General features: G+C 35.2%; 1 long non-coding RNA gene across 3 annotated transcripts in view; it reads right to left on the bottom strand.

Moving 5' to 3' along the window:
• The window catches only part of LOC112674919 (uncharacterized), a 79,134-nt gene that overhangs the window by 41,919 nt on the left and 12,063 nt on the right, over positions 1 to 25,152 (bottom strand). For 2 of the 3 annotated variants that reach the window (XR_007401998.1, XR_004804701.1), the window contains one exon: positions 23,142 to 23,315. The exons of the other annotated variant lie outside the window; for it this stretch is intronic. This is a non-coding gene — a long non-coding RNA (uncharacterized LOC112674919). Of the gene's footprint in view, positions 1 to 23,141; positions 23,316 to 25,152 lie in introns of those variants that run through there. 3 annotated transcript variants of the gene reach the window in all.

The following is a 25,152-nucleotide window of genomic DNA, read 5'->3' as shown; positions in this document are numbered from 1 at the left end:
ATTAGAGTTAGATATTGGATTTTTAATATCTACTTATTGAAAACTTCTTAAATTTTATTTCACTATTATGGCTTAGACTTAAAAATATAGGAATAAATTCTGGTTTTGAAAAAGTAATCAAAGAGAATGTTTTGCATTGATTTTGAAATATTATTTTATTCAAGTCACTCTACTAAGCATAAGACCAATAAAATAAGTCCTATCCTAACAGAGCTCCCCATATAGTTGAAGACATGAGACATATACCCAAATAAAAGCTGAAAAAAATTGAATACATAAAAGTGTTAGACTTGATTCATTGGTTCATTCAGCAAACATTATTGAATACCTAGTAGATGATGGGAACACAGTGGTCAACAGCATGCAGTCTCTGCTGTAGATAACATCATAACCAAGAAGAAGAGCTAGATAGGAAATACAGTGATCGTGAGACAAATATACTCATTTATCCATCCTTTTATCTCTAGTTCATTTTTAAAGCTTTCACCAAGCACCCTTTGTGCAGCTACCAAAAACAACACCAAAAACAAAAGTGAGGGCTATAGAAACATGTCAAAATTAAGTCCTTATGGAAAGGAATTTACTTTGTAGAATGAAGTAGGCAACTATTTGAATTTTAAACTACTGGAGAAAAAATTCAAAGCAATTTTTCTAGGTTTTTAAGTGATAAGAAAGATAAATTAAGAACCTGATTAAGCCAGGGACACATTCATGGATGAAGTATTCTCTAGCATTTGTTTTAACAAATAACTTCTAAATTACTATATTCTATTACATTTCAAAGAGATCGCTATTGTGAAGGAACATTTTTAGTAGTGTTAACTTAAAATATTAACATTTATAACATAATGGCTGGGTCATCCCAATTTTCTTAGCCTATTTTACACAAACAAACAAAATAGGAATAAGCTAATTAAAAATAAGTAGTTGATGATCCTCTATCCTTTGGTTTTTGCTTCCAAAAGATTTGCGAGTGGCATAATAAAACACATTTTTAAAAAATTTTGCTGATATTTACTTAAACACCGGTCTTTTTTCTTAATCACTTGCATCTTTATAACCATAGGGGAGGAACTGTACAAAACAAGATAGGATAATGGAGTTAAAGGAAGCATGGGCCACAGGCAACCTGAAGGGTCTGTCTGGCTAAGCCTTGTGACCTTTCAAGCTCTTTGGGATTCAGTCTACTCAGCTTCAAAATGGGAAAATCTGAAGGAAATTGTAAAAAAAAAATTACCTTCCTCCTTTATCATACTTTACTCTCATAAGGTACGTCTTTGACTTCCCTCCTTGCTTCCCTCCTCCCCTATTTCTTTCTTTTTTTAATTGGGTTTGTTTGGGGGTTCTTTTTGTTTGTTTGTTTTTTGAGAGAGAGAGAGTATGCAAGTGGGAGGGGGGAAAAGGAGAGAGAAATAATGTCCAGCTGACTCGCCACTGACCATGGAGTCCTACATGGGGCTGGATCTCACGACTCTGAGAACATAACCTGACTTGCCACAATAAAGAGTCAGATACTCACCTGACTGAGCCACCCAGGTGCCTATCCCCCTTTATTTCTCTATCTCTATTGCTCTCTTTCTCTTTCTGCCTCTCAATCTCATGCATGCATGCACACACATACATGTATTACATATAAATACACACACATATATGTACCTTTATGTATATACATTCACACACATATATGTATCAGAGAAAACAAAGCCATAAACAGATACTTGAGGTTTATTTCTGACACACGTCCTATTTTATCATTTCTTGTAATGCATGGAATATCTCCTCAAAGAAAATTTAAGCCATACTTTCACTTCTAATGTCAGTTTTTAAATGTTTCCAGTAAATGCCACCATCTTTAGTTAACATCTCCAAAGTTTTGATAATTCACCAAAGTATACATAACTAGTTGTATTATTTCCTCAGGGTACCTGGGTATATCTATGTCAATTTAATAATCAGTAATCTGTCTTGACACTTTTTAATGACTCTGGACTTAATGAGATCTGTTTTTGAATTGTTAGAAGTGCAGTTTGAAATATTTCTGATGAATCTTGAGAATGCTATATAGTATGTCATTCCAGAGAACTGCACTTTTGTTTGCATGGACAGACTGTGAAATTTTCTGTTTGAAAAATAATTAACATTTTATCAATACTGTAGGTCCTGAAATTAAAAGAACAGCAGGTATTTACAGATATCTTTGCTAGCTCAGGGAATACTGTGTATGTGTGTGTGTGTGTGTGTGTGTGTGTTTACACACACAAGCACTTCCAATCTCCAATTCTGAGAGTCCTTGAAGGACTCAGAGGAACAAAAACCTGAAGGAGATAAAGAAGTACTTCATATTCACACATTATCTAAAGCAAACAGTCATGTTATATCCAGTTCAATGAAAGGCAATAAATCTTGTATAGTTTCAAATGCTTTACAAATCAATAAATGAATAGCAGCATTGAGAAGTTTAAAGTTATTTTCTTTTTATTTTGCTAGATTTACCACCTCGAGAATTATATGCTCAGGTTTTAAGTTGATGAGGTATCTGGCTCTCTCCATTATATGAGTGTTATGCTTTGTACTACTTCAAAGAAAACAATCCCTGCTCAAGTACACTACAAACATACATATACAATGTCTCATTAATATACTTGGGATGCTATCTTGGAACTGTTGTTTAAATTAAAAAAAAAAAGACTATTGAAGGAAGAGAGGCAAAATTCACTGAAAATATAAACTCCAGGAATGCATTCATGGCTTTCTGATTTCTCCAAGTTGATCCTATAAAGTCAGAGCCTAGTCTCCTAACAAAAATTTAGCAGGCTATTGCACCCTTCGGAATTTTTGATAAAGAGAGGATAGTGATAATGCAGATTTGAGGTAATTGTATAATAGAGCATGTCATAGATACGTATGGAATAGATTTGGAGAGATATATACAGCTTCATATCTATGCTTCCATACAGTTCTAAATGGGAAAGAGTCCCCAGCAATGAATTTATGTGGATACAAAAGGAATGGGTTGGGAAAAAAAACCCTAGAACCTAGGATGAAAAAAAAAATACACAGCTCTCTAATTTTGACTTGTCCACAGCAGATTCTCTTCCTTGCTTTCTGATTAGGGGATTTATTTTTTTGGTGCCATAGTTTTTTGTGGTTAGGTTAGAAAAAGAGAGAGAGGAATGTGAATACACTTACTTTGATATATAGCCTATTCCTTTTTATCTATGAAAATGAAGTTTCTCCTACTTACTTATAGAATTTGAACAGTCTACTTTTTCTTATGTCCTGAGGAAGTGGTGGACTGCTGCTATACTAGACATAAATCTTCTCACTAGGTACTCTATGTTGTATGGAGGCTGGGTAGCTGGACAGATTTATGGCTTTGTGGACCTGCATAAAGTTGCCTCGCCCATCCAAGCTGCTTGCAACTTTAGCCTTATTGGCAGTGTGTCCAGTGATCAACTGGAACTTTGAAGTATTAGAACTTAAGACCCTAGAGCTGTTTACTAAATTAGAGTTCAATGTGGCAAGTTATTGGGTTTCTTGAATGGACTTATATCTGCCAGGCCAAGTGTATAGACCTTTCACTGACTGTGAAAAAGGGGAAAGGAAATATGTCTGCTACACAGAGTGGGGGGTGACGGATGACACACGGTAAGGTTTCTCCAATTGTATGTGTTCATTGTTAATGGGCTCCAACACCATGGAAAGTGGCTGCATAAAAAGTATAAGCATAGGGGCACCTGGGTGGCTCCAAGGTGTCTGCCTTTGGCTCAGGGCATGACCCCAGGGTCCTGGGATTAAGTCCTGCATCGGGCTCCCTGCATGGAGCCTGCTTCTCCCTCTGCCTATGTCTCTGCCTCTCTTTGTGTGTCTCTCATGAATAAATAAATAAAATCTTTTTAAAACACTTTTTTAATTAAAAAAGTGATAGGCATAAAAACACCAACCAGCTTGGGCCTTTCTTGGTTTGAAGTCAGTAGGCCTTAGAATAAAAGGGCTTGCTAGAAATTGCCATTCTGTAAGGCAGAAAGTGTAACATGTACCATTTAAAAAACAAATAAGTAAAAACTAGGCATCTTCTGTGGAAGAAAGCCTATATTTATTGCAGGACTATTTGTAGCCATCATCTGCTCTTTTGGTGATAAACAAATTTTTATAGGATTAATTTTGTCTCTTTTTTAGCCGTAGGTGAAATCATTTTGAACCAAGCAACATATTCCACTGAATGATTAAGTTATAGTGTCAGTGAAATGTAAGTAAAATATCTGGGCGGTGCTATACACATTTTTTGCACGTCATATCTATAGAGAGTAACAAAATAACTACTTAAACTGAGTCCTCTATACATCTGTAATGTCACTGATCCATCAGGTTGAATGATATTATCTTCCTTTTCTTTGTGAACCCTCTTTGGCAATTTTGATTTAGGATTTATCTTCATTTCATTTTTTGCATATTCAGTATTTCCTGCTTGAGAAATTAAAGGTAATATTCACAACTCTGATATTTTTCAACAAATGAGAAATAGTTGCTTCACCTTCAGCATTAATAACAATTTATAAACATACTTAGGAAGTTGTTGTACTTGAAGACCAGACTATATTGTAACAACTGAATTTGAAAATCTCTTTCAAAGTATTTTAATAATAATATAAATTTTGATAATCTCATCACATTAATTATTTAATAAGTGCTACGAACTGTTAACTCTTCTATATGCATTTATCTAATCCCCCAACTGTCTATAATATGAAGACCACCTTCACCTCATTGTACAAATGAGAAAACTGAGCAGTTAGGTAATTCTTAGTGAGTTTGTCACACTAACAAATGAACAAGCTGGAATATAAAACTAGAAAGTCTAATTCTAGAATTAGAATTGCCATATAGAATCTTTTATTTAAAATTATTATATTGATGGTAGATATCAATTTTTATTTAGGCTAACTTATATTAACCATAATTATGACAATATAAAGAATTCTAGATAACATAACAATCAAATCTATAGAGATTAAATTCACAGAATGGATAAAGCAGAGGAAAATATTGGTATGTAATAAGACTAGAAGTCTTTAAAGTCTATAGAAAAAGTCTTCATATAAGACTCTAAGAATATTCATATGTTTACTATTTTTAATGTTTCATGTTTATACACTTATTTATCTAAAATTTATTTAGGTGTAGGGAATGAAAAAGAAACTCAGTTTTTTCCCAAATGGCTTTGCAGTTGTTCTAGGAACATTTATTAAGTAATCCATCTTTTCCCTACCAACATCAGATGCCACCTTTACCCTATAATAAATTCCCATGTGGATCTGGACTTATTTCTGCATTTTCTATATAGTTATACTGAAATAATCCCTTTTAAAGTTCTCCTTAGGTCAGTATTTTACTCAACAAGATTTCCTCATCTTGGATAGAAAATCTATCCTCATCATAGCTAGAAGATAGAAAGTAATCCTAAAAGGTCGATGAGTCAGGCTGTCTTCAAGTAACTATATACAGAGAAGTGTGAGGTGTGTGTGTGTGTGTGTGTACTTAATGTCTCAAATCCTTAGTTTTAGTGGCTTGAATATAAGAATAATTTAAAGTTGTCTTTTCTTTCAATATAGTTCCATCTGCTCTTAGTTTTTTATCTTGCAATCTTTCAGAATTCTAAAAAGATGACAGCATTGTTATAAATTATCACACTATATTTTAAATCTTTTTGAAAAATAGAAATAGCAATAATTATGTATACTAATTATTCATAGTTTATCATCTTTAACTATTTAATCTTCCCAACTATGTGAGGAAGCATAATTATTAATATCATCTAAATTTTATAGGATCGATACCTGTCTTAAAGATACAGGTCCTTAACCCAGGACCATATGACTAGCAAATAACAAAAAGAAATCCCACATCAAACCCAGATCTTTTCAGAGTAATAATGAAAAGTTCTTTCCAGTACTTCAAATTTCCTAACATTAGAGGCATTTTCAGAGTTTGGGCTATGTGTCTGGCACTATGATAAGACATTGGGTTATAGGGAAAAAAATCTTCAGTTCTAGCTTCTTATCTTAAGGTGGTGGAATGAATCATGATGGCTTATCCTGATACCCTTTTGGAAAGTTTATAGTATCCTCTTTCCATTTCATGTTTTCCTGATTCTGATGAACAAAAAACATCCCAATGTCCTGCCCAAGTCTGTCCTCCTTGGACTTACCCTCATGCTCTGATTCATAATTCCATTTTACTGTCAATGCCACTATAATTTATTACATATAATAAATTTTATAATTTAAGCTCTACATCTTAAAGTGGTCTCCAGAAACCTATGATAATTGAAGTGATGCAACATAATCCTCTCTTTGAGGTCGTTTGTGTTTTATGAAAAAATTTTAGTAATTGATTATTGCTTTTTGTGTTATAAAAGAAATATATAGTTCCTTTTGGGAAATAGGTAACATTATGAGAAATATAGCCTCCATCATCCTTCAATAAGATAAACAGTCTTAATATATATATATATACACACACACACATCTATATACATACACACATATACATGTATGATAGAGCTAAAGAAAATGAGCCTTCAAATGGAAAAATCTAGGTTCTAGTCCTAGCACTTATAAGTTGGGTAATTGTGCCTATATCTAACCTTTATGCATGTGGTAAAACATGAGCAAGTTCCACTTATCTAAGCCTCATTTCCTTATCTATAAAATGAATATATTTCCATTTGCTATCCCCATTAAGTGTTGTTGTGAGGTACAGTTAAGATCACGTATGTAGTAATCAACGCAAAATATAATGTAGCATAAGATTCAGAGGTTCAGAGCAATGTACTCTAAGTGATGCTAATCTTCATATGAATCCTGCTTGTACCCTTCTGATCTCTGTTGGCACAGGGGATCTATCTTTGGTATGTAAAAAGATTGAGGTAGATACAAGTAAATATGCTAATTCTGCAGAAACATTAGGCCTTTAAAATAAAAATTCCATCAAACATATAATAACAAAGAAGTTTTCCATCTCCTCCCTTGTACTATGAGTTAACCAATAGTTTATTCTCATTATGTCAAAGGTGGGCATAATTCCTCTAAGACAGGTCCTCTTAGTCTTGGCCACAGCTGGAATTTACTAATTTTTTTATTAGGCCAGTATCATAGCAGAAATAACCCAGTCAGCAAACACTGTGGAGCAGATTAGATCTATAGGATGTCAGTATCATTTTCCCTGTTTTCAAGGCAAATGAAATCTCTCATGCCTTAGTTTCAGTGACTAAGACAAGAAGCTGGCCTTGTGGGTAGAGGTCAAGTGCAATTTGATAAGGAGCTTGGTCTCAAAATATATTAAAGATCAGAACATCATATAAAGATTAGGATGAAGTTTCCTGAGCTGATATAAGGACTAGATAATGTCAAGTTTCGAGAGACTGTAGGTATCAACTAATAAAGCCCCTTTGTTTTATAGACCGGGAACTAGAGCAATGTATTGATTAGCCTGATATGATATAGGTACAGTAAGTGGTAAAACCAGGACAAAAGTAAGGATCAGTATTATCATTTGACTATTAATATTTATAACTCCTGTAGTTATTTACATTTTTAAGTTCACTTCTAATTTTATTTATAAATACTACTTCATGAGTATTTAGGGCTCTCCCTAAAAGGCTTTCTCCATCTGTCCAAAATATAGAACTGTTTCTACATATGGATTATATACTCAAAGGAAGCCTTCCATAGAGAGGAAGAAGTAAGATAGGAATGCTGTGTTCTATTGTTTTCACTGTCACTCTCTCTTTCTCCTTATTTCTTTAATTTAAAAGGTCTTTGCTCATTTGCTTCCAGGATGTCTTGAGCAACATGCTTTAATACTGATGTTCTCAGGACATATGTCAATTACTCCTTCCTCTCTTCTTAATCTCTCTGTGCCTCATTTTTTTTATTTTTTTTTATTTTTTTTTATTTTATTTTTTTTTATTGGTGTTCAATTTACTAACATACAGAATAACACCCAGTGCCCGTCACCCATTCACTCCCACCCCCCGCCCTCCTCCCCTTCTACCACCCCTAGTTCGTTTCCCAGAGTTAGCAGTCTTTACGTTCTGTCTCCCTTTCTGATATTTCCCACACATTTCTTCTCCCTTCCCTTATTTTCCCTTTCACTATTATTTATATTCCCCAAATGAATGAGAACATATAATGTTTGTCCTTCTCCGACTGACTTACTTCACTCAGCATAATACCCTCCAGTTCCATCCACGTTGAAGAAAATGGTGGGTATTTGTCATTTCTAATAGCTGAGTAATATTCCATTGTATACATAAACCACATCTTCTTTATCCATTCATCTTTCGTTGGACACCGAGGCTCCTTCCACAGTTTGGCTATCGTGGCCATTGCTGCTAGAAACATCGGGGTGCAGGTGTCCCGGCGTTTCATTGCATCTGTATCTTTGGGGTAAATCCCCAACAGTGCAATTGCTGGGTCGTAGGGCAGGTATATTTTTAACTGTTTGAGGAACCTCCACACAGTTTTCCAGAGTGGCTGCACCAGTTCACATTCCCACCAACAGTGTAAGAGGGTTCCCTTTTCTCCGCATCCTCTCCAACATTTGTTGTTTCCTGCCTTGTTAATTTTCCCCATTCTCACTGGTGTGAGGTGGTATCTCATTGTAGTTTTGATTTGTATTTCCCTGATGGCAAGTGATGCAGAGCATTTTCTCATAATCCGTAAATGGGAGTGACAATAATATCTACCCCACCTGTTACTGTGAGAGTTAAATGAGACAACATTTGTAAAGTACTTTGAACATTGCTAATACATAACAAATGCTAATAATATTAGCTATTATTACTACCATTGTGATTTGCTAAATCCTTTCTTCAGGGTCAGTGAGATACTATTTTTTTAAGGTAGTAAGGCTGTTCACAGGGCACATGGAAAAATCTGGCCAAATAGCCTCCATAGAACATTTGAGATTATTTAAAAGGCTAATTTAACAGTAGAATAGTTTTTAGATCCCATTGAAATTTGTTCCTTATCATTATAATGATACAAAATGGTATAGAAGATAGTATGTATATGAATAGAACTTTTCTTTTTAATGTGTAAAATTTTATGTTTGATTAAGAAAGGGGAAATTTACCAGGAATAGTCAAAAATAATCCCATAAATATATGACTCTCTCCTAACAATCTTACTGCACAAAGAGATAAAGATTAGTATTCTCAATTCCATATGCTTTCTAAGGACTTTCTACTTCTCTAACTGTATCTGGGCCTTCTTTCCCTGACTTATTAGACTTTCTAGAGGATACATTCTTAAATTATAGTTGATTCTCAAAGAGAAATGGAACAGACTCAGGTCACAATAAAAATGTATCTATATATTGAATGCTTATTGCATGTCAAATGTTTTATGGATCTAGCCTCCTTGAAGTTCACATTAACACTGCAAGACAGGCATTACGATTCCCATTTTTCAAATAAGAAAATGGAGCCTCAGAGAGATTGACTGACTTTCCCATGGTCACACAGCTCATAAATGCCATAGCGGGGATTCAAACCTAGTTGGTCATTTCCTAATGCCATGTGGAAACTTTAAGAGGTTTTATTGGAAACACAACATTCTAGAAAATATTACCTTTTAAAACATATATATAAATGTTAAGAATAAAACAGAAGAGAACAATTAAGATGGATGGAAATATAAAAACAGAAGAAATGTATTTTAAACCAGCTGTTCTGTAAGAAATCTGTGGTTCTGTATTTTAACGTTCAACAGAGTATCCCAGCAAATAAAAACATGCATACTTTTACTCTGAGCAGATGTTATTAGAAAGATTTTTTTCCTTTTAGCTTTTATTAACATGATCAGTTTGCTCTTCCTTGAAAATAAATATTTTTTGTAACATCCTCTGTGAAATATCTGAGACTTCTAATGGTCTTTTGGGATTACTCATACCCCAATTTCCTTTGAAAGCAGTATTACTTTAACACCATCCAAAAAGCACAGTGAGAGGTGGGGAGTTAGGATCCGTATGCAGGTGAAGGCAAGTCTCAGGCTTTCCAGGGAACACAGAGCACTGGGAGGAGCAGCCTGTGTCTGGATTTGGGAATGGATATGTATTTGGAGAGTGTTAATGGTCACTCCTGGCCTTCATGGAGCCTCTGGTTTGCCTTAATATTTTGTTTGTTACATGACAGGTTATAGATCTAACTGATCGGGCAGTTAGATGACAGTTCCTTAGTAATTATATGTTGGAAGAAAAGTAGTTACCATAAATTATGTCAGTATTGCCATTTATTGAGGAAAAAAATTTTATGAGTGCTATTTAAAGCAAGATGATTTTCTATGGAATCAAATGATACTCTTGTGTGTGTAAGGGACAGATGCTGCCAAACTACATGGAGCTCTTTAAGAGTTGCTGAAGAGCCTCTTCCACACTGAGAGTTGCTTTTTAATTAGACTTTTCAGGTTGTCTGTATAAGTCATAGTAATTCTTAGTATCAAAAATATAATTATCTTAAATATTTTAGGATCTCCAGCTGGATTTAATTAAGCAAGAAGGGACCCCCATGTTTATACTCACCAAATGATTGTTGATCCCATGTACATTTCACAAATAGTCTCATATTATATATATTTTTAAGGCTCTGAACTACTTTTATTACAAATTGTGGTACCATAAAACAAAAGAAATCCTTTTCTAAAATGAGGAAACTATTGTGAGGTACTGGAAAAATGAAAACATGGGCTGTAGAGTCAGAAAAACTTGGGTTTGAATTTAGACTTTACCCCTTACTAAATGGAAAATTTTGAATACAACTCTTAATCTCTCTGGGCTGCAGTTTCTTCCTTAATAAAATGAAGATGCCATGTCCTACACAAGGTTGTTGGGAAGGTAAATAGCATGATGCCTGGCCATACTAGGTCTCCAACAGTTTTGAATTTAAGAAGATCATTAGCAGTACTCCATGATTCCTCCCCCATCTCACTTCATTCTCTACTCGCTGCCCCCCCACCCGAAGCAACTATTATTTGTCCTTCCAAAATATCTACTTATGGTCTCCATGATTTTCTTAAGTGCATGTGTTTGTGTCCTTAAGCAATCAATATTTTTATGCCCACCTCGCATATTTTTCCACTTAACTTTCTCTTCTCATCTTAAGGTCATCTCCTCTGTGGAGTCCCTCAGGCTCCAGCTCCCTGGCTGTCCTTGCTACCAGAGTTGCTTATCCCCAACCCATTCTCTGAAATAGAATCCTACCACTCTCCCAATTAACACTCTAGTGGGTCCCCAGTTCTCTTGGTCCAGACTTAGAGATGAAGAGTTTGATGCAACATAGGCAAACTGCAATGTTATTCATATCTTTTCTGAAAAGGAGTGAAGCTCCCTTGGGAAAGCCCTGCTACTCCTGATGGATGCCTCCTATTGGAATGTCCGAGCTCATGTTACTCTGAACCAGGAAAATGTAGACCAGAGAAATGCTGATCTACTCTGACTTCAAAATATAGTTTTTAAGGGAAGACACATTTTTATATTATCCATGCAAATAACTATAGCATACCCATGACTCTACTCTGAGTTCCACTCTGATGAGTGAACCTGTATAAATAAATGTCCCTGCTTATGACAGGGAAATTTATAGGGAGAAAAAAACAATCCAGAAGCCTTTAGAAAAGACTTTTGGTTTTTCTTTTTTCTTTTTTTTTTAAGTTATAGATCATTCCAAATCATCTCTGAAAATCCCTTCTATATTAAAAAATTAGTAAAAGTATTATAAATATAGTGCCTAATTAACATGACTATAGGGAAGTTAAACTAATGATGTAGGGAAACTGTATGTTTATATTTTCAGACTCCACATATTCATATTTTCTGATTAGAATTAAATATTACTACTTTTGCCATTGAGGTTTTTAAATTTTGCAGTTAAACTTTCATGATATACTGATACTATATATGTCATTTATTTGATGCTGAATCCTTAGGGACATACTGTACAAATGCATCACTGTTCCTGAAATAAATAAGATTCACTTAATGGGATGATTTCCACTGAGGAAATAAACTAGGAACTTCTGTATTTGGCAGAAAGTTAATCTCCAAATGTGAGTATTCCAAACATTGCTTTGACCAAAGTCTTTAGAAAGAAAATAAAGCCAGTTTTTGCTTTGAAAGCAGTTGACCTCCAAAGTTTTAGATAGATTCTAAATTGGAATTTTTTGCTGAGTTGTCTTGAAAGTTTTTTCATTTTGTTTTGTTTTTGTCATATGTACTAAAAGGTCCAAAAGGACCTAGGGCATTAGTTTATTTATATGATATGAGGTTAGGAAGCCTGTTAGCTCTTAAATATCCTATTAGGATCTTCTCTTACCCTGATAACAATATCACATTTCTAATAAATTGAGTCTCAGAGTTGCCAGCAACTCTTCAGAGAATGGCTCCCCAAATTAGATTTTCAGAAATTGCAACATAAGACTTCATTATTTCCTGCCTAAAAATGAATATCGCTGGGAACAACATAAGAGATTTGGGGAAAAGAATTTTGCCTACAAATCTATGGGATTCCTCCTTGCCATGCTTTTATCTGAACCAAGATGGTACCACTGTGCCTTGCTCTGCCCTTAGCTCAGTCTCAGATCTCCCACAGGCAGAGTCAAACTTCTGGAACCAAATCTTTATTCTCTCTCACTAAAACCAGGTCCTCTGGTAAAAACATTCAGTCTGATTTGCTGAAGATCATATTTCCTGGGTTGGTGGTTCTGAGAATGACACATTGATGCCCACTTACTTGGCTTAGATCTTCATTCTGTTTCCACTGAGTCACAGCCTGCCAGTGTGGTCTTTTCTTTGTGTCATACTCCATTTCTGCCATACAGGATTTTTATCCTAGAAGTTGGCTTTTCTATGATTAAGAAAGAGGAATCAGGGAATCCCTCAGTGGCCCAGCGGTTTAGCGCCACCTTCAACCCAGGGCGTGATCCTGGAGCCTCGGGATCGAGTCCCGCATCGGGTTTCCCTGCATGGAGCCTGCTTCTCCCTCTGCCTGTGTCTCTGCCTCTCTCCCTCTCTGTCTCATGAATGAATAAATAAATAAATAAAATCTTAAAAAAAAAAAAAAGAGGAATCATGTGAATTTTCGTATAATCTCTTCCTTTAAAATAACTAGTTCCTTCATTTCAGTTAATGATTGTTTTCTTTCTAAAAATAAAACAGATACCAAATGCTTCCTGACGGAGTTTTTCCTCTCTTTTCTTTCTCTTCAGGTAGAGATTTTAAAAAAAGCGAAAGGCAGGTGTAAAATGAAGCACTGAAAGTTAATTTTAGATCTAGCCAGACTTCTCCCTAGGAATTTAAAGGGATGTTTCTTTACCAAAACCTGGGCCACACCCGGTGAGTCAGAGGCTAGGACACTGGTGTGCTTTTCAAGTTCCCCAGCTGATTCTAATCTGTATCCAGTCTTGAGAAACCCTGGAGTTCCCAATCACAACACAATCCTGAATACCTCATGTCTCCAGCTTGCACTTGCTACTACATATTACCTGTGTAACTTTTAATACTGTCTATACCGTTTTTGTATCTGTAAAATGGAGATGGTGAGTAATGACAAGGGGTCTATCTTATTTTTTTTCCTCATGAAAACCACAAGCAAAACATTTATCTTCCATATAGCATTTCATTCTGTTTGAGGCTGTTACAAATGTGTATCATTTTGTTTAGGACGATCAATATATTGACTCCACTCCATTCACTCTAAGTATTTAGTTAATGGCTATTATATAATTTTATTTTAAATTGTTCATTCATTCATCCAACAAATATCCATTGGGTGTATCTCTTGATACTCCCTTATTTAGAATATGCCCCCATCACAGAATCTTAGATCCAAGGGCTAAAAGGGACTTATTCTAATTTTCTTAATAGAAGATGGAAAAACTGAGACCCAGAAGGTATTGTGACTGATTCAAAACTAGTTACACTAGACTAAAACATCTAGTTAGTGGCATAGCCAAAAATAGACCAAATACTCTTACTTAATCTTTTACCTGAAGTCCTTGAGCCATATTTCAAGATGGCTATCTATTGTTGCATAAGAAATTACCTTAACGTTTAGTAGCTTCAAACAATAAAAATCATTTATTATATCTTACCATTTCTGTGGGCCAGAAATTTAGGCAGGACATAGTGGAAACAACTTGACTCTGTTCCTTGATGTCTGGGACTTCAGCCAGAAGTCTTACAGGTAGGGGACTAGAATCATCTGAAAGCTATTTCATTACATGTGTGGCAGCTGATGCTCATCCTATTGATTAGAACATCTATACTTGGCCCTTCCATGTGTTATGTCCTGGGCTTCCTTACAGCATGGTGGCTGAGTCCAAGAGCACGTGTCTCAAGAAAAATAGAGAGCCAAGGAAAAATAGATGAGCTTGGAGTCCTGAAGAGTTACTTCTGCCACACTCTGAAGGCCAGTTCAGTTACAAAAGTACTCAGATTCGAGAAGAGGGACCATAGCCCCCACCTCTTGGAAGAGTGTCCACATCACGTTTTAAGAAAATAGTGTGGGATGATGTACCTATCCTATTGGAGCCACCCTCTTTGGGAGGATACAATCTGGCACAAGTCAGAGATTATTTATGGGAGCCTGGTACAAGTTGAAAACCATGTCTATCAATTTTTTTATATAAATGAGGCAAGAAAGAACCCCATCGAGGATATATCTCTGAAAAGCCGAAAGCCAATCCTGCTTAAGCAATATATCCCTTCAAAAAAATCCCACGTACACACAATACATACTCTCCATATTTAGTGTTCTGATTTTATGCTCTAGCTTCAAGCTCTGGTTTATTAATGCTATGTAAATGATAGTTAAGTAATACCCTTAAAAATGAATAACGATTTTCTCTTTATTATTTTCTACAGCATTTGAAGAATGACAGGGACTTTAGCCCCATTATATGGACTCTCAAGAAGCCAGGAAATAGTTACAATATATCTGGGCAATTGAGTGGAGTAAGGCCACTAAATGTCTCCTATAACCTAGAACTTTCTCCTCCCAACTATTTATTTTAAAACTTCCTCTTTTCTTCTCTGTATCTTTATATAGAATGTAGCTCTGAGAGGGAATTGCTTGTGCATTTCTTACAGTTTCTCTTCTAGTGCCAGCATAATCCTTAGTACTTTATGTATATATGTTGATATATGGCAATATATACTGAACTATTTTATCTTCTTTCAGAAACATTATAGAGTGTGTACATGCTGGAAAATATCAAAAGACTTCCTTCCTATTTATTCATGGGAGAGAAGTAGAATTTTATTGGCTTTATTTCCAATATGAATAAGTAGGCTCAAAGTCCAAACCCATGGGAAACTTACACAAATGTATATTAGAAAATCTCTCATTATTTTAGAATATTAAAAAATGTGTATCTGAATGTTGAAAGACAAGAATTACTGACAAACCTTAAACCCCGTAGGATATTATTTTCCATTGTGATTAGTGCAAAATAACTAGAAAAGTTAAAACTTTTTAAATCATATAGCTAATTTGATTTCATGATGGAAAACCTTAGTCTTACTTTTTATTTTTAAAACTTACTACAAAAAATAAAAAAAAAAATAAAAAAAAATAAAACTTACTACAATGACATCTTGGTTTGGAAAATAGTCTGTTTTTTTCAGCCTTACATTTGCTGTTATAGTTGGGCAAATATCAACATAATTTAGTAGATTCAAACGGTTTGTCACTGTGGCTACTGACACCAGGATCCACTGTTGTTATCTTATTTAATCATCGCTATATTGCCTATAATAAGTTAACTATATGCATAAAGACAAAGTATTAAAATATAAGATGAAAAATCTCTCTAATCCTTTCAATTTGATGTCAGTTATTTTGTTGTATAGGTCCCAAAAGAAGAATATCCTTACTAATTCATCCTTTCTAAACCACTAAATAAGTAGATGATCTAAGTCCTTTTCAAAATTTCTGCCAGTTTACTTTGGAAATTATTTTCTAATATTTTTAGAATGTAAAACATAGTCCTTGAATTAAAAATGTAGCTGGGACAGAGTCCTTGATTCAAGCATCATTAATTGAATGGCCCTTAAGTCAAACCCCCAACTGAAGAGTCCTTTAAAACTAACTTAATTCTAAAATACATTCCTAAAGAACTACATGTATAAAATTTTCCTTGAGGGGCACCTGCATGGCTCAGTGATTAAGCATCTGCCTTTGGCTCAGATCATGATCCCGGGGTCCTGGAATTGAGTCCTGCATCAGACTCCCCACTGGGAGCCTGCTTCTCCCTCTGCCTATGTCTCTGCCTCTCTCTGTGTCTCTCATGAAAAAATAAATATTTTAATTTTTTTCCTTGATGCTATAATATAAAGACAATATTGAAAACTTTAGACATTATTCAATCATGATAATTATGTATTCTATAAAAATGAAAATTTTGGATCATATCAAGTGTTTCTTATCACCTATTTACCAGAGTCCCTATAATGGTGTATTTAAAATTTAATGACCTGTTTGGGAAAATGTCTATAAATGAAGATCACAAGGCTTTTTAGATGGTTCATGAGCTTCTTTCTTATAGCATTGATGTTTATGAACTTTTGGTCTATAATCACTGTCCACACTTTCATTTTTAGCATGAACTAAAAACATATTTTTCCTGTCAATTCCAAAAAAGAATATGTCTATAAAAAGTACACATTTGTGTACACACACATGCCATGGAGGACATAAATGGATGGGACAAATGATTCTTGAATTCCTTTGCCACTCAAGTCCCACATAAACTGAAAATGTGAGGACCACATATCTGCATAATGTCTGATTCCTAGTTTATCTGAAATTTTCACTTCATTAATTGATTTACTCTCTCTTGGCACTTATTTTAGCATAATATAAGTGCAGTTTATTTGAAGTTAATCCTCCAAATATTCCTGGCTGCAGAGTGCACAGGTGTATGTCAGTCATTTTGTGACTAGTGAGAAGCAGGAAAGTCATAGCCAGTTTTTTCCATATTGGGTACCTAGTTTGTTGAATTTTGAGCAAAGGAGCAGGGAAGAAGAACCTAAATTCCCAACTTTTAACCCAGCTCTGTGGAAATTAAAATCGGGGATGTTATTGCATAGTCACTGGGAACATGGAATACAAGAATCTTAAGATCTGATATTGAATCCCAGATCTGTCACTTTCTTATCTACAAACCTCCCCTCATAGGGTTGTTGATGAGAGGAAAAGCCTTAAACACTGCTCTTTACACACAGTTATTAGCAGACAAATAGCTCAATCCAAGGGCAGCACTCCACCTGTGATGCCCTTGATAGACTTTCATTTCAAATTGGGTAATTAAGAACATTTCAGGGACCCTACCCACTAGACCACTCAACTACTATTTACAGTTATAACTTTCGTTTTGTTTATTCAATTTAATTCAATTGCATTAAGCCTTTGTCAGTGCACATGCCTCCTGATAGCCACACTTCCAATATATCCAACTGGAAAATATATCACATTGGCTTTGACTTGTTCCTCTCTTTTATTGACTAAGTACATTGGAGATTTGCTTTTAGTAAAATCCCCAAAATATATAACTCTCCTGTCAGTATCTGTACACCTTTCTTTGTATATATACCAAATAGGAATAGAGGTTTGTTTTTTTTTTTTTTTTTTTTGGAATAGAGGTTTTAACTGTATGTAGTATCTATGCTTCCGTAACATTCTCTGAAGGTATCCTTTGACATATTGTAACTTGATCCTGGAAATCATATGTTAGTCAAAACTTTGAAGTTTTGTGAGATCGGGAGCATCAATTCTTATAGAGGAAAATTGGGAAGAGGTAATTAACTTCATCTTATCTATTGCTCAAGGGAATACAGACTCCATCAACCTAATTCCAGTTCTGTACAATGATGTAGGGAATAGTTTCTTTGTTTCTTCCACTTTTCTTTCTCAGTCATTGTTCCTTTCCTTGGAACCTGATTCACCTCCCAGGTTGTCTCAAAAACCCCATTAGTGCCCATATGCACCCACCTGCCTTACCTAACCATGCCCCCTACTGCCTTTCAGTCCTGGCTTGCTACCTCCTACCCCCTGCTCTTCATTGCCCTGCTTGCTGGTTGTCCTTTTGAAATGCTGCTGTTACACTAATAATTTCTTAGTCAGATATTAACTGACTTATAACAGCTTAAGGAGGCACGCCTGAGTGGCTCAGGGGTTGAGCATCTGCCTTCAGCTCAGGGTATGATCCCATAGTCTCGGGATCGAGTCCTGCATCGGGCTCTCTGCATGGAGGCTGCTTCTCTCTCTGCCTCTGTCTCTGCTTCTCTCTCTCTATGTTTCTCATGAATGAATAAATAAAATCTTTTAAAAAAATAAATTCATAAAAAACAGCTTAAGGTTCGCCCTTTTACCACTTCCTCACCCTATTAAGTGTATTCATTGTGTATGCTCAACAAGGAAGTGTTCTGCTTCCCCTCTGATTATCCTAAGGCTGCTTCCCTTTCATTCTCACTGAATCAACCTAATTTGGCTTATTGAGGCTTCATTCTTTTCTGATCATTAGCCATTTCCTAGAGGAGAAGTCCTTGCTTAGGAAAGTAAGCAAGGAAGCTGAGACTCTCCAAGACTTATGCTTCAGACACCAACTGGAATAGAAAAAAACCAATCACCATAGCCAAATTTTCAACAAACAACGGAGCCAGCTGGATAGTTAGTAGCATGTAGTAACAACAGTGCCCTATTCTTTCCTATAGGGCCATTTAGCAAGTTTCTTCTGTTGTATAGTGATTTTTTTTTAACGGACATTTAAGGAAACATACTAAGGTATATTAACTACCACCTCTGTGACTCCTCTTAAAGCCACTATGAATTGGTAATATAGCCCTAAGTGTGACCCCAAGAAACACATGTCTCTTGGAGAATATGGCTAAGAAATTTTGAAATTGGTCTTTAATAAAAACTACTTCAGGTCCTAAACTAAACTAATGAGCCTTCTGACAAAACCTGATTGTCCTTTGGTATACCCTGTCACAGTTAAGTGACACTCCCATCAGTCGTGCTCTAAATCTCAGAAACCGAGGATTTATCCTGCATACCTTCCTCACCCTCACTTTCCCCAATGTTTAATTCACAATCAGTCCTGTCAATTTTACCTCTTAAATCGTTTCCAAATGGGCAATATCTCTCTCCTAGATAATTGCAATCACTTCCTTAACTAGTCTCTTTGCTTCTACTCCCACTCCAAATTTTCCTCCAAGTTATCTCCAAGTTACCAAATTCCCTCCAAATCATCACTCCTCCCTCTGCCCTCATTAAAACACTTTAAAGTCTCTTCCATGGGGTCGTAAATTATAGAGTCAAAGTCTTCAAGGGGCCTATATGGCATATCAGTTTTCTAGGACTGGCATAACAAATTACCATAGACTGTATGGCTTAAACAATGGAAATGTATTTGCTCACAGTCTGGAGGCTGAAAATCTGAGATCAAGCTGTTGACAGGATCAATTACCTTCTGAGACCTCTCCTCAGTTTATAGATGGCCATCTTCTCCCTGTGTCTTCACATGGTCTTCCCCCTGGGTGTGTCTGTATCCTCATTGTCTCTTCTTTTTTTTTTTAAATAAACATATTAGTTTATTTAAATTCAATTACTTAACATATAATGTATTATTAGTTTCCAGAAGTAAAGGTCACATTGATTCATCAGTCTTACATGATACCCAGTGCTCATTTTAATGTCTATATTCTCAACTTCACTTTAAGTGCCATGTTGGTGAGGATCTCATATATTTTTGTTTACTGTATTTCCAAGGTCTAGCACACTATGTGGCACAAAATAAAAGCTCAACAAATAGAATTTTTTGTTTGAATAAATGAAGTGAGCCCAAAAGTTTACTGTGTTCATGAAAGCATCTAACTAAGCAAACAAAATTAGCATAAGGAAATGATATACACTTTGTTTCTACAACCCTGAGTAAGAAATCAGAGACTTATCATAGAAATCTCTAGTTGTGACCAAAATCTGGTATCTGTCCCATAATGATATACTTTATTTAGTTCCCACACAGGCAGTACCTCTGTAACGATTGAGCATTATTCATGACCTCTGGACATTTGACTAGTTTCTGTTGAAAATTTTATTATGTTTGTTTTAGTTTATGATTCATTTTTGTTTTATGCTTTTTTCTTTTTGCTTTTTTATGATGATTTCAGCACTCACCACTGATATGCTTATTAACTAGGCAAAACCACCCTAGTGAAGCATTTTGATGATGCAGCGCTCTGTTTTTGATGGTAGCTCAAAGCAGCTGTCACTGTACTTTCACTAGGAATTGTGCAATGTCCACAAGGAAAAGAGAAGAGCTATTAAAATATCTAATAGCCCTGATTGAATGTCTTCTATTTGTTGGCCACATTCTGGAGCTCTCCAGGAATGGATGTCCTCATGATACTTTCCAAACCATTCTCTAATGAAGCAAGGCATCTACTTCTCTCTAAGCAGTGTCATCAAATTGAGTTTTCAGTGTTTGGCATGCTGCCCTCCAGAGGGAAGAAAGGATCTTGCCCCTTAGGGAGAGAGAAGAGTACAGGATATATCCTCTATGTCCTAAGATCCTGACTACATTTTAGAACACAGGAATTTTCTTTCATACAGAAATCTCTCTTTCCTCCTCATTGTCCCGGATCACTGAGTATTGCAGTGCTTAATACTCAATTCTCTATTCATCATTCTCCATCTTCATACTCTTGTAGAGTTGTTGGAAGTTAGCTTACAGTGTGGTTGTTCATTGTATTCATCCATAGTCCTCATCTTGCCCGAATTCCTACAAGTAGCTGATTGCAGGGCTGGGACCTGAATTCATATCTCCAAACTGGCAATTGCTATTACGCCTCAGCCCCACCCTAGCCAGTTATGTTATCCTTTCCCATCATGTCAGTGATGAACTCTAAATGATACCAGTCATTCAGAGCTTCTTTATTTTTTTTTTCTTCTGGTATCTTTCTTTTTGTCATTTTTATTTTTCATTGTGGTAAAATACACATAACATAGAAGTCACCATCTTAATCATTTTTAAGGACACAGTTCCAAGGCATTAAGTACACTCATCTTGTTTTGTAACCATCACCACCATCCATCTCCAGAACTTTTTTTAATCCTACAATACTGAAACCCTGGACCCATTAAGTAGTAACCTCTCCTTCTCATTCCCACTGAGGTGGTATCTCACTATGGTTTTGATTTGCATTTCCCTCATGATTAGGAATGTTGAACATCTTTTCATGTGCTTATTGGCCATTTGTATTTCTTCTTTGGAAACATTTCTATTCAGATCCTTTGCTTATTTTTTAATGTAGTTTTTTGATGGTGTTGTTAAGAATTATTTCATTTAATTTTGTTTTTTGAAAATTTATTAACACCTCTCCTTGAGAAATGCCATGCTAAAAAAAATACCATCTTAAGATATAACAAAGATGTAATTTACAGAGTTGCCAATGGAGTATATATAATATATTTTTTAGTCAAATATATCAAATATCACAAGCCTAGATATTGAACACTTTGAACATTTATCTATCTTTGGTCTTAAAACCTTAAGGGGGGGGGGGGGGTCCCTGGGTGGCTCAGTGGTTGAACACCTGCCTTCTGCCCAGGGTATGATCCTGGGGTCCTGGGATCCAGTCCTGCATCGGGCTCCCTGCATGAAGCCTGCTTCTCCTTCTGCTTATGCCTCTGCCTCTCTCTCTCTCTCTCTCTCTCTCTCTCTCTCTCTGTTTCTCATGAATATATAAATAAGATTTTTTTTTAAAAAGCCTTAAGGGTTGTAATAGATATATAGGCCTATCTTATTTAAAAGTATTATTTGAGTATCTGCCTAAGATGGCAGATCACAGATTGCACATACAGTGAGAGAAAGGAAAAGATATTGCTGAACAGAGAAAATAATATGTGGTTAAAGAATTCCTGCTGGCATTCTTGAAGTACCAGATACTGCTGAGGTTAGATCCTATAACTATCTTATATGGTCTATTATTTTGCAGTCAGGCATTGCCTTTATTTCAAGCACAGATGTTGCAAAATCTAACTATTTTTAACTACATTTAAGTTATGTTATGGTAGTCTTCATTAGGAAAGGCAAATATGAAATGTAAGATAGGATATGTTATTTTTTTTCTCCTGCTGGTGGGAATTTCCAAAGAAGCAAAACAGCAATAAGAGGTAAAATGGAAAACTTGGGCAGTTTTCTATAATGTAATCGAACAGTGTTCTGTCTTTGTTTGCAGTTGTTTTAATGGGTATATTATGACTATTCCTCATTGGCCACTGAGATTCATTTCCCTTTATAGTTTAGTAATTACATTTGTGAAATATATTTTTAACAGCTAATCACCATCAGGGCACTCTTAAGAGATGTAATTAGAAAGACCATCAGACATTCTGTCTTAAACGTATTGCTAATTTAGTACTAACTCATTTTTTTTTATTGCAACGTGCTGTTAGTATTATGAATGAAGCTTTAATTATAGAGAATGGACCTCTCTGAAATGGCACTCCCACTTGGTTTAAGTGCCCTCTTTTAATCTGTGAGGTATTCCTTATTGGGGGTTATTGTCAAACATTTTTTTAAGTATTCTTCCAGTTACCAGAAGACAGATTAAAAGCAGGGCCAAACAATTAAGGTGAGATGAATATAACTTTCCCTTCTCCCCTGTAAGCCTTCCTATTCTCTGCTTCAAAACTACACCACAGGGAACATCCCTATTAGCAACACCAGGTAAAGCCCAGAACAAATGCAAGTTAGTTTATTTTGCCTTTTCTTTTTTTCCCTTTTCTATATTTCAAAAGCAATTCCTCTGTATTATAAAAATTAGAAAATGCAGATAAGCAAAAGAAAATCACCTGCAGTCCCACCTCCTGGAGAGATTTTAGTATCATCTTTGCCATTACTCTGCTGTAAAAATTTGTGCAGTTTTCCTGGGTGTGGGTGTGTATGTGTGTTTCTAATTATTCACTTTTTCTATACTCAGAAAAGGATGGTTTGTTCCTAATACATTGACCTTAGGCATCATGTTGTAACTTGCTTGAGTCAATGCGATGTGACTGAGTAGTTGTGTCTTACCTCATCTGAGCAAAATTTGAAAAGCCATTTTGTAGTTTGGCTCCTCTGGCATGACAACCACCTGCCAGGAGAACAACATGCTCCAGATCAATGCTACTCCTTCAGCCTTGGTCACAGAAAAAAAAGTCACGTGAAGCAGATCCACAGAGGGAGTTTCAGCTGCCCAGTAGCTCCATGTAACTTGAACAACAACAACAAAAAAATCTGTTCTTTTAAGCCACTAGGACTTGGGGATTTTTTTGTTACACAGCAAATCTGACTAGTATTTTACATAGCTGCCTAAGACTTAGTTTCCACAGCTGCAAAATTACAATAATAGTATCTACACAGAAAATCTACTGAAAGGAAAAAGGAAGATAATATATTGATAGCGCCTACTGCATAAGAACTCAGAAAATTAACTTTGTATATTTCTTCAAGCCTTCTTTCTATGCACATGTAAATATATATTTACAAAAACAAGATTATACAGTGCATTTGATTTATAGTCCTTAAAACTGTTAATGTAATAAATATCTATGTAATAAGGTAATTAAATATTCTAATACAATTTTTAATGGCTGCATGGTGTTCCATAGTGTAGATGTACCAGAGTTTATTTAACAAATCTATTATTTTGAGCATTTAGATTATTTTCAAATTCCACCGTAGTACACAATATTATAATGAGTATTTAATTAAATATGAGCCAATTTTTGATTATATCTTTAGGAAAAAAATCATTGTCAAAGTGTCTCCATGTTTCAAGGATTTTGACACATATCGTAAAACTGTTTATAGTTTACAAACTTATGCAGTTAATAAACAAAAACTTTGCCAGAAGATAGTCATATATCCCCATTAGTATAGTGCTTATAATATTTAAGATTTCCTATGGTAAAATCCCATCAAGAAATTATTTTAAAATGCATGAACCCTATGTTGCAGTATTTTTTCCTGCTTCCACTGAATTATTTTAGCCAAAAAAGACATATTCTGACTTGTTCTCTAAGCATCTCATATTTATGTCGTTATAAGGAAAAGTGTGCTGAGCATGATACTATCATTGCTCTTAAATGGGGTGCTGTTGAATTTTGTGTCTTTGATAGTGTTGTGTGAAAACAGCAAAGCACATCTTACCATAGAACTCATATATATGACAATTAAATTCTTCTATATTGTCTTCTTATAATAAAATAGAATTTTTGTTATTTTATTAAAGAAACACCAAGTGTTAATTTAAAAATAACTAAAGACATTTCTGAATGACTGTGGTAATTATCCTAGCCTTAAAAATAAATCAAGGAACCAGCTTCTAGACTATGTTTCCAGTTGTGCTATTGATTTGGTTTCCTGTTCTAGTAAATATTGTCATTCCAAGTGTCATGTGGTTTACCTTTCTGTAAACTGGGTATATATATATATTGGTGAGTGGGGTGGCTGGGCCTGTGCACTGTACAGCAATGTTTGTTCCCTGTTTTAAGTCTTGAATTTGTTATATACACAGAGCTCCATGAGAAACATCTCTGTTCTAGAGAGACAAACTAGAATTGAACTGCAATTAATCCAGTGCCACAAACTCTGAACTTCCATGGCATTTAACAAAGTATTAACTGATAGTAGTATGAGCAAATCACTCCCAAAAGTGTTGCTTTTTATATTTGAATATTCCTTTGTTAATGTATTTAATAGGCTTCTCTTTATACCTTTCTAAATTATTTCAACATTTTTCTTTCCAGTGCTTAATTAAGCTGATTCTAAAACAGCAGTTGATATGGACCAGATGGAAACATTTGGCTGGATCTATTTCCCACAGTTCTTTGGTTTAGGAGAGCACTGGGATCAACATTAGCCTTACCACTGATACTGGGCTAAGAAAATCCTTGATGGATTGAGTATTTTGATTTTGATCTTAATTATCTTTGGCTACATAGACTGCATTTAATTCTAATAGAAGGAGAAAAATATAGTACTGCATTGTTAAATTGCATACTGTAAGAATATTGAGACTGCTAATCAGGGAGTATTAGTTGTAATC

This window comes from Canis lupus, chromosome 14 (assembly GCF_003254725.2).
Source record: "Canis lupus dingo isolate Sandy chromosome 14, ASM325472v2, whole genome shotgun sequence".
Taxonomy (NCBI): Eukaryota; Metazoa; Chordata; class Mammalia; order Carnivora; family Canidae; genus Canis; species Canis lupus.
This window is presented reverse-complemented; position numbering and strand designations above follow the sequence as displayed.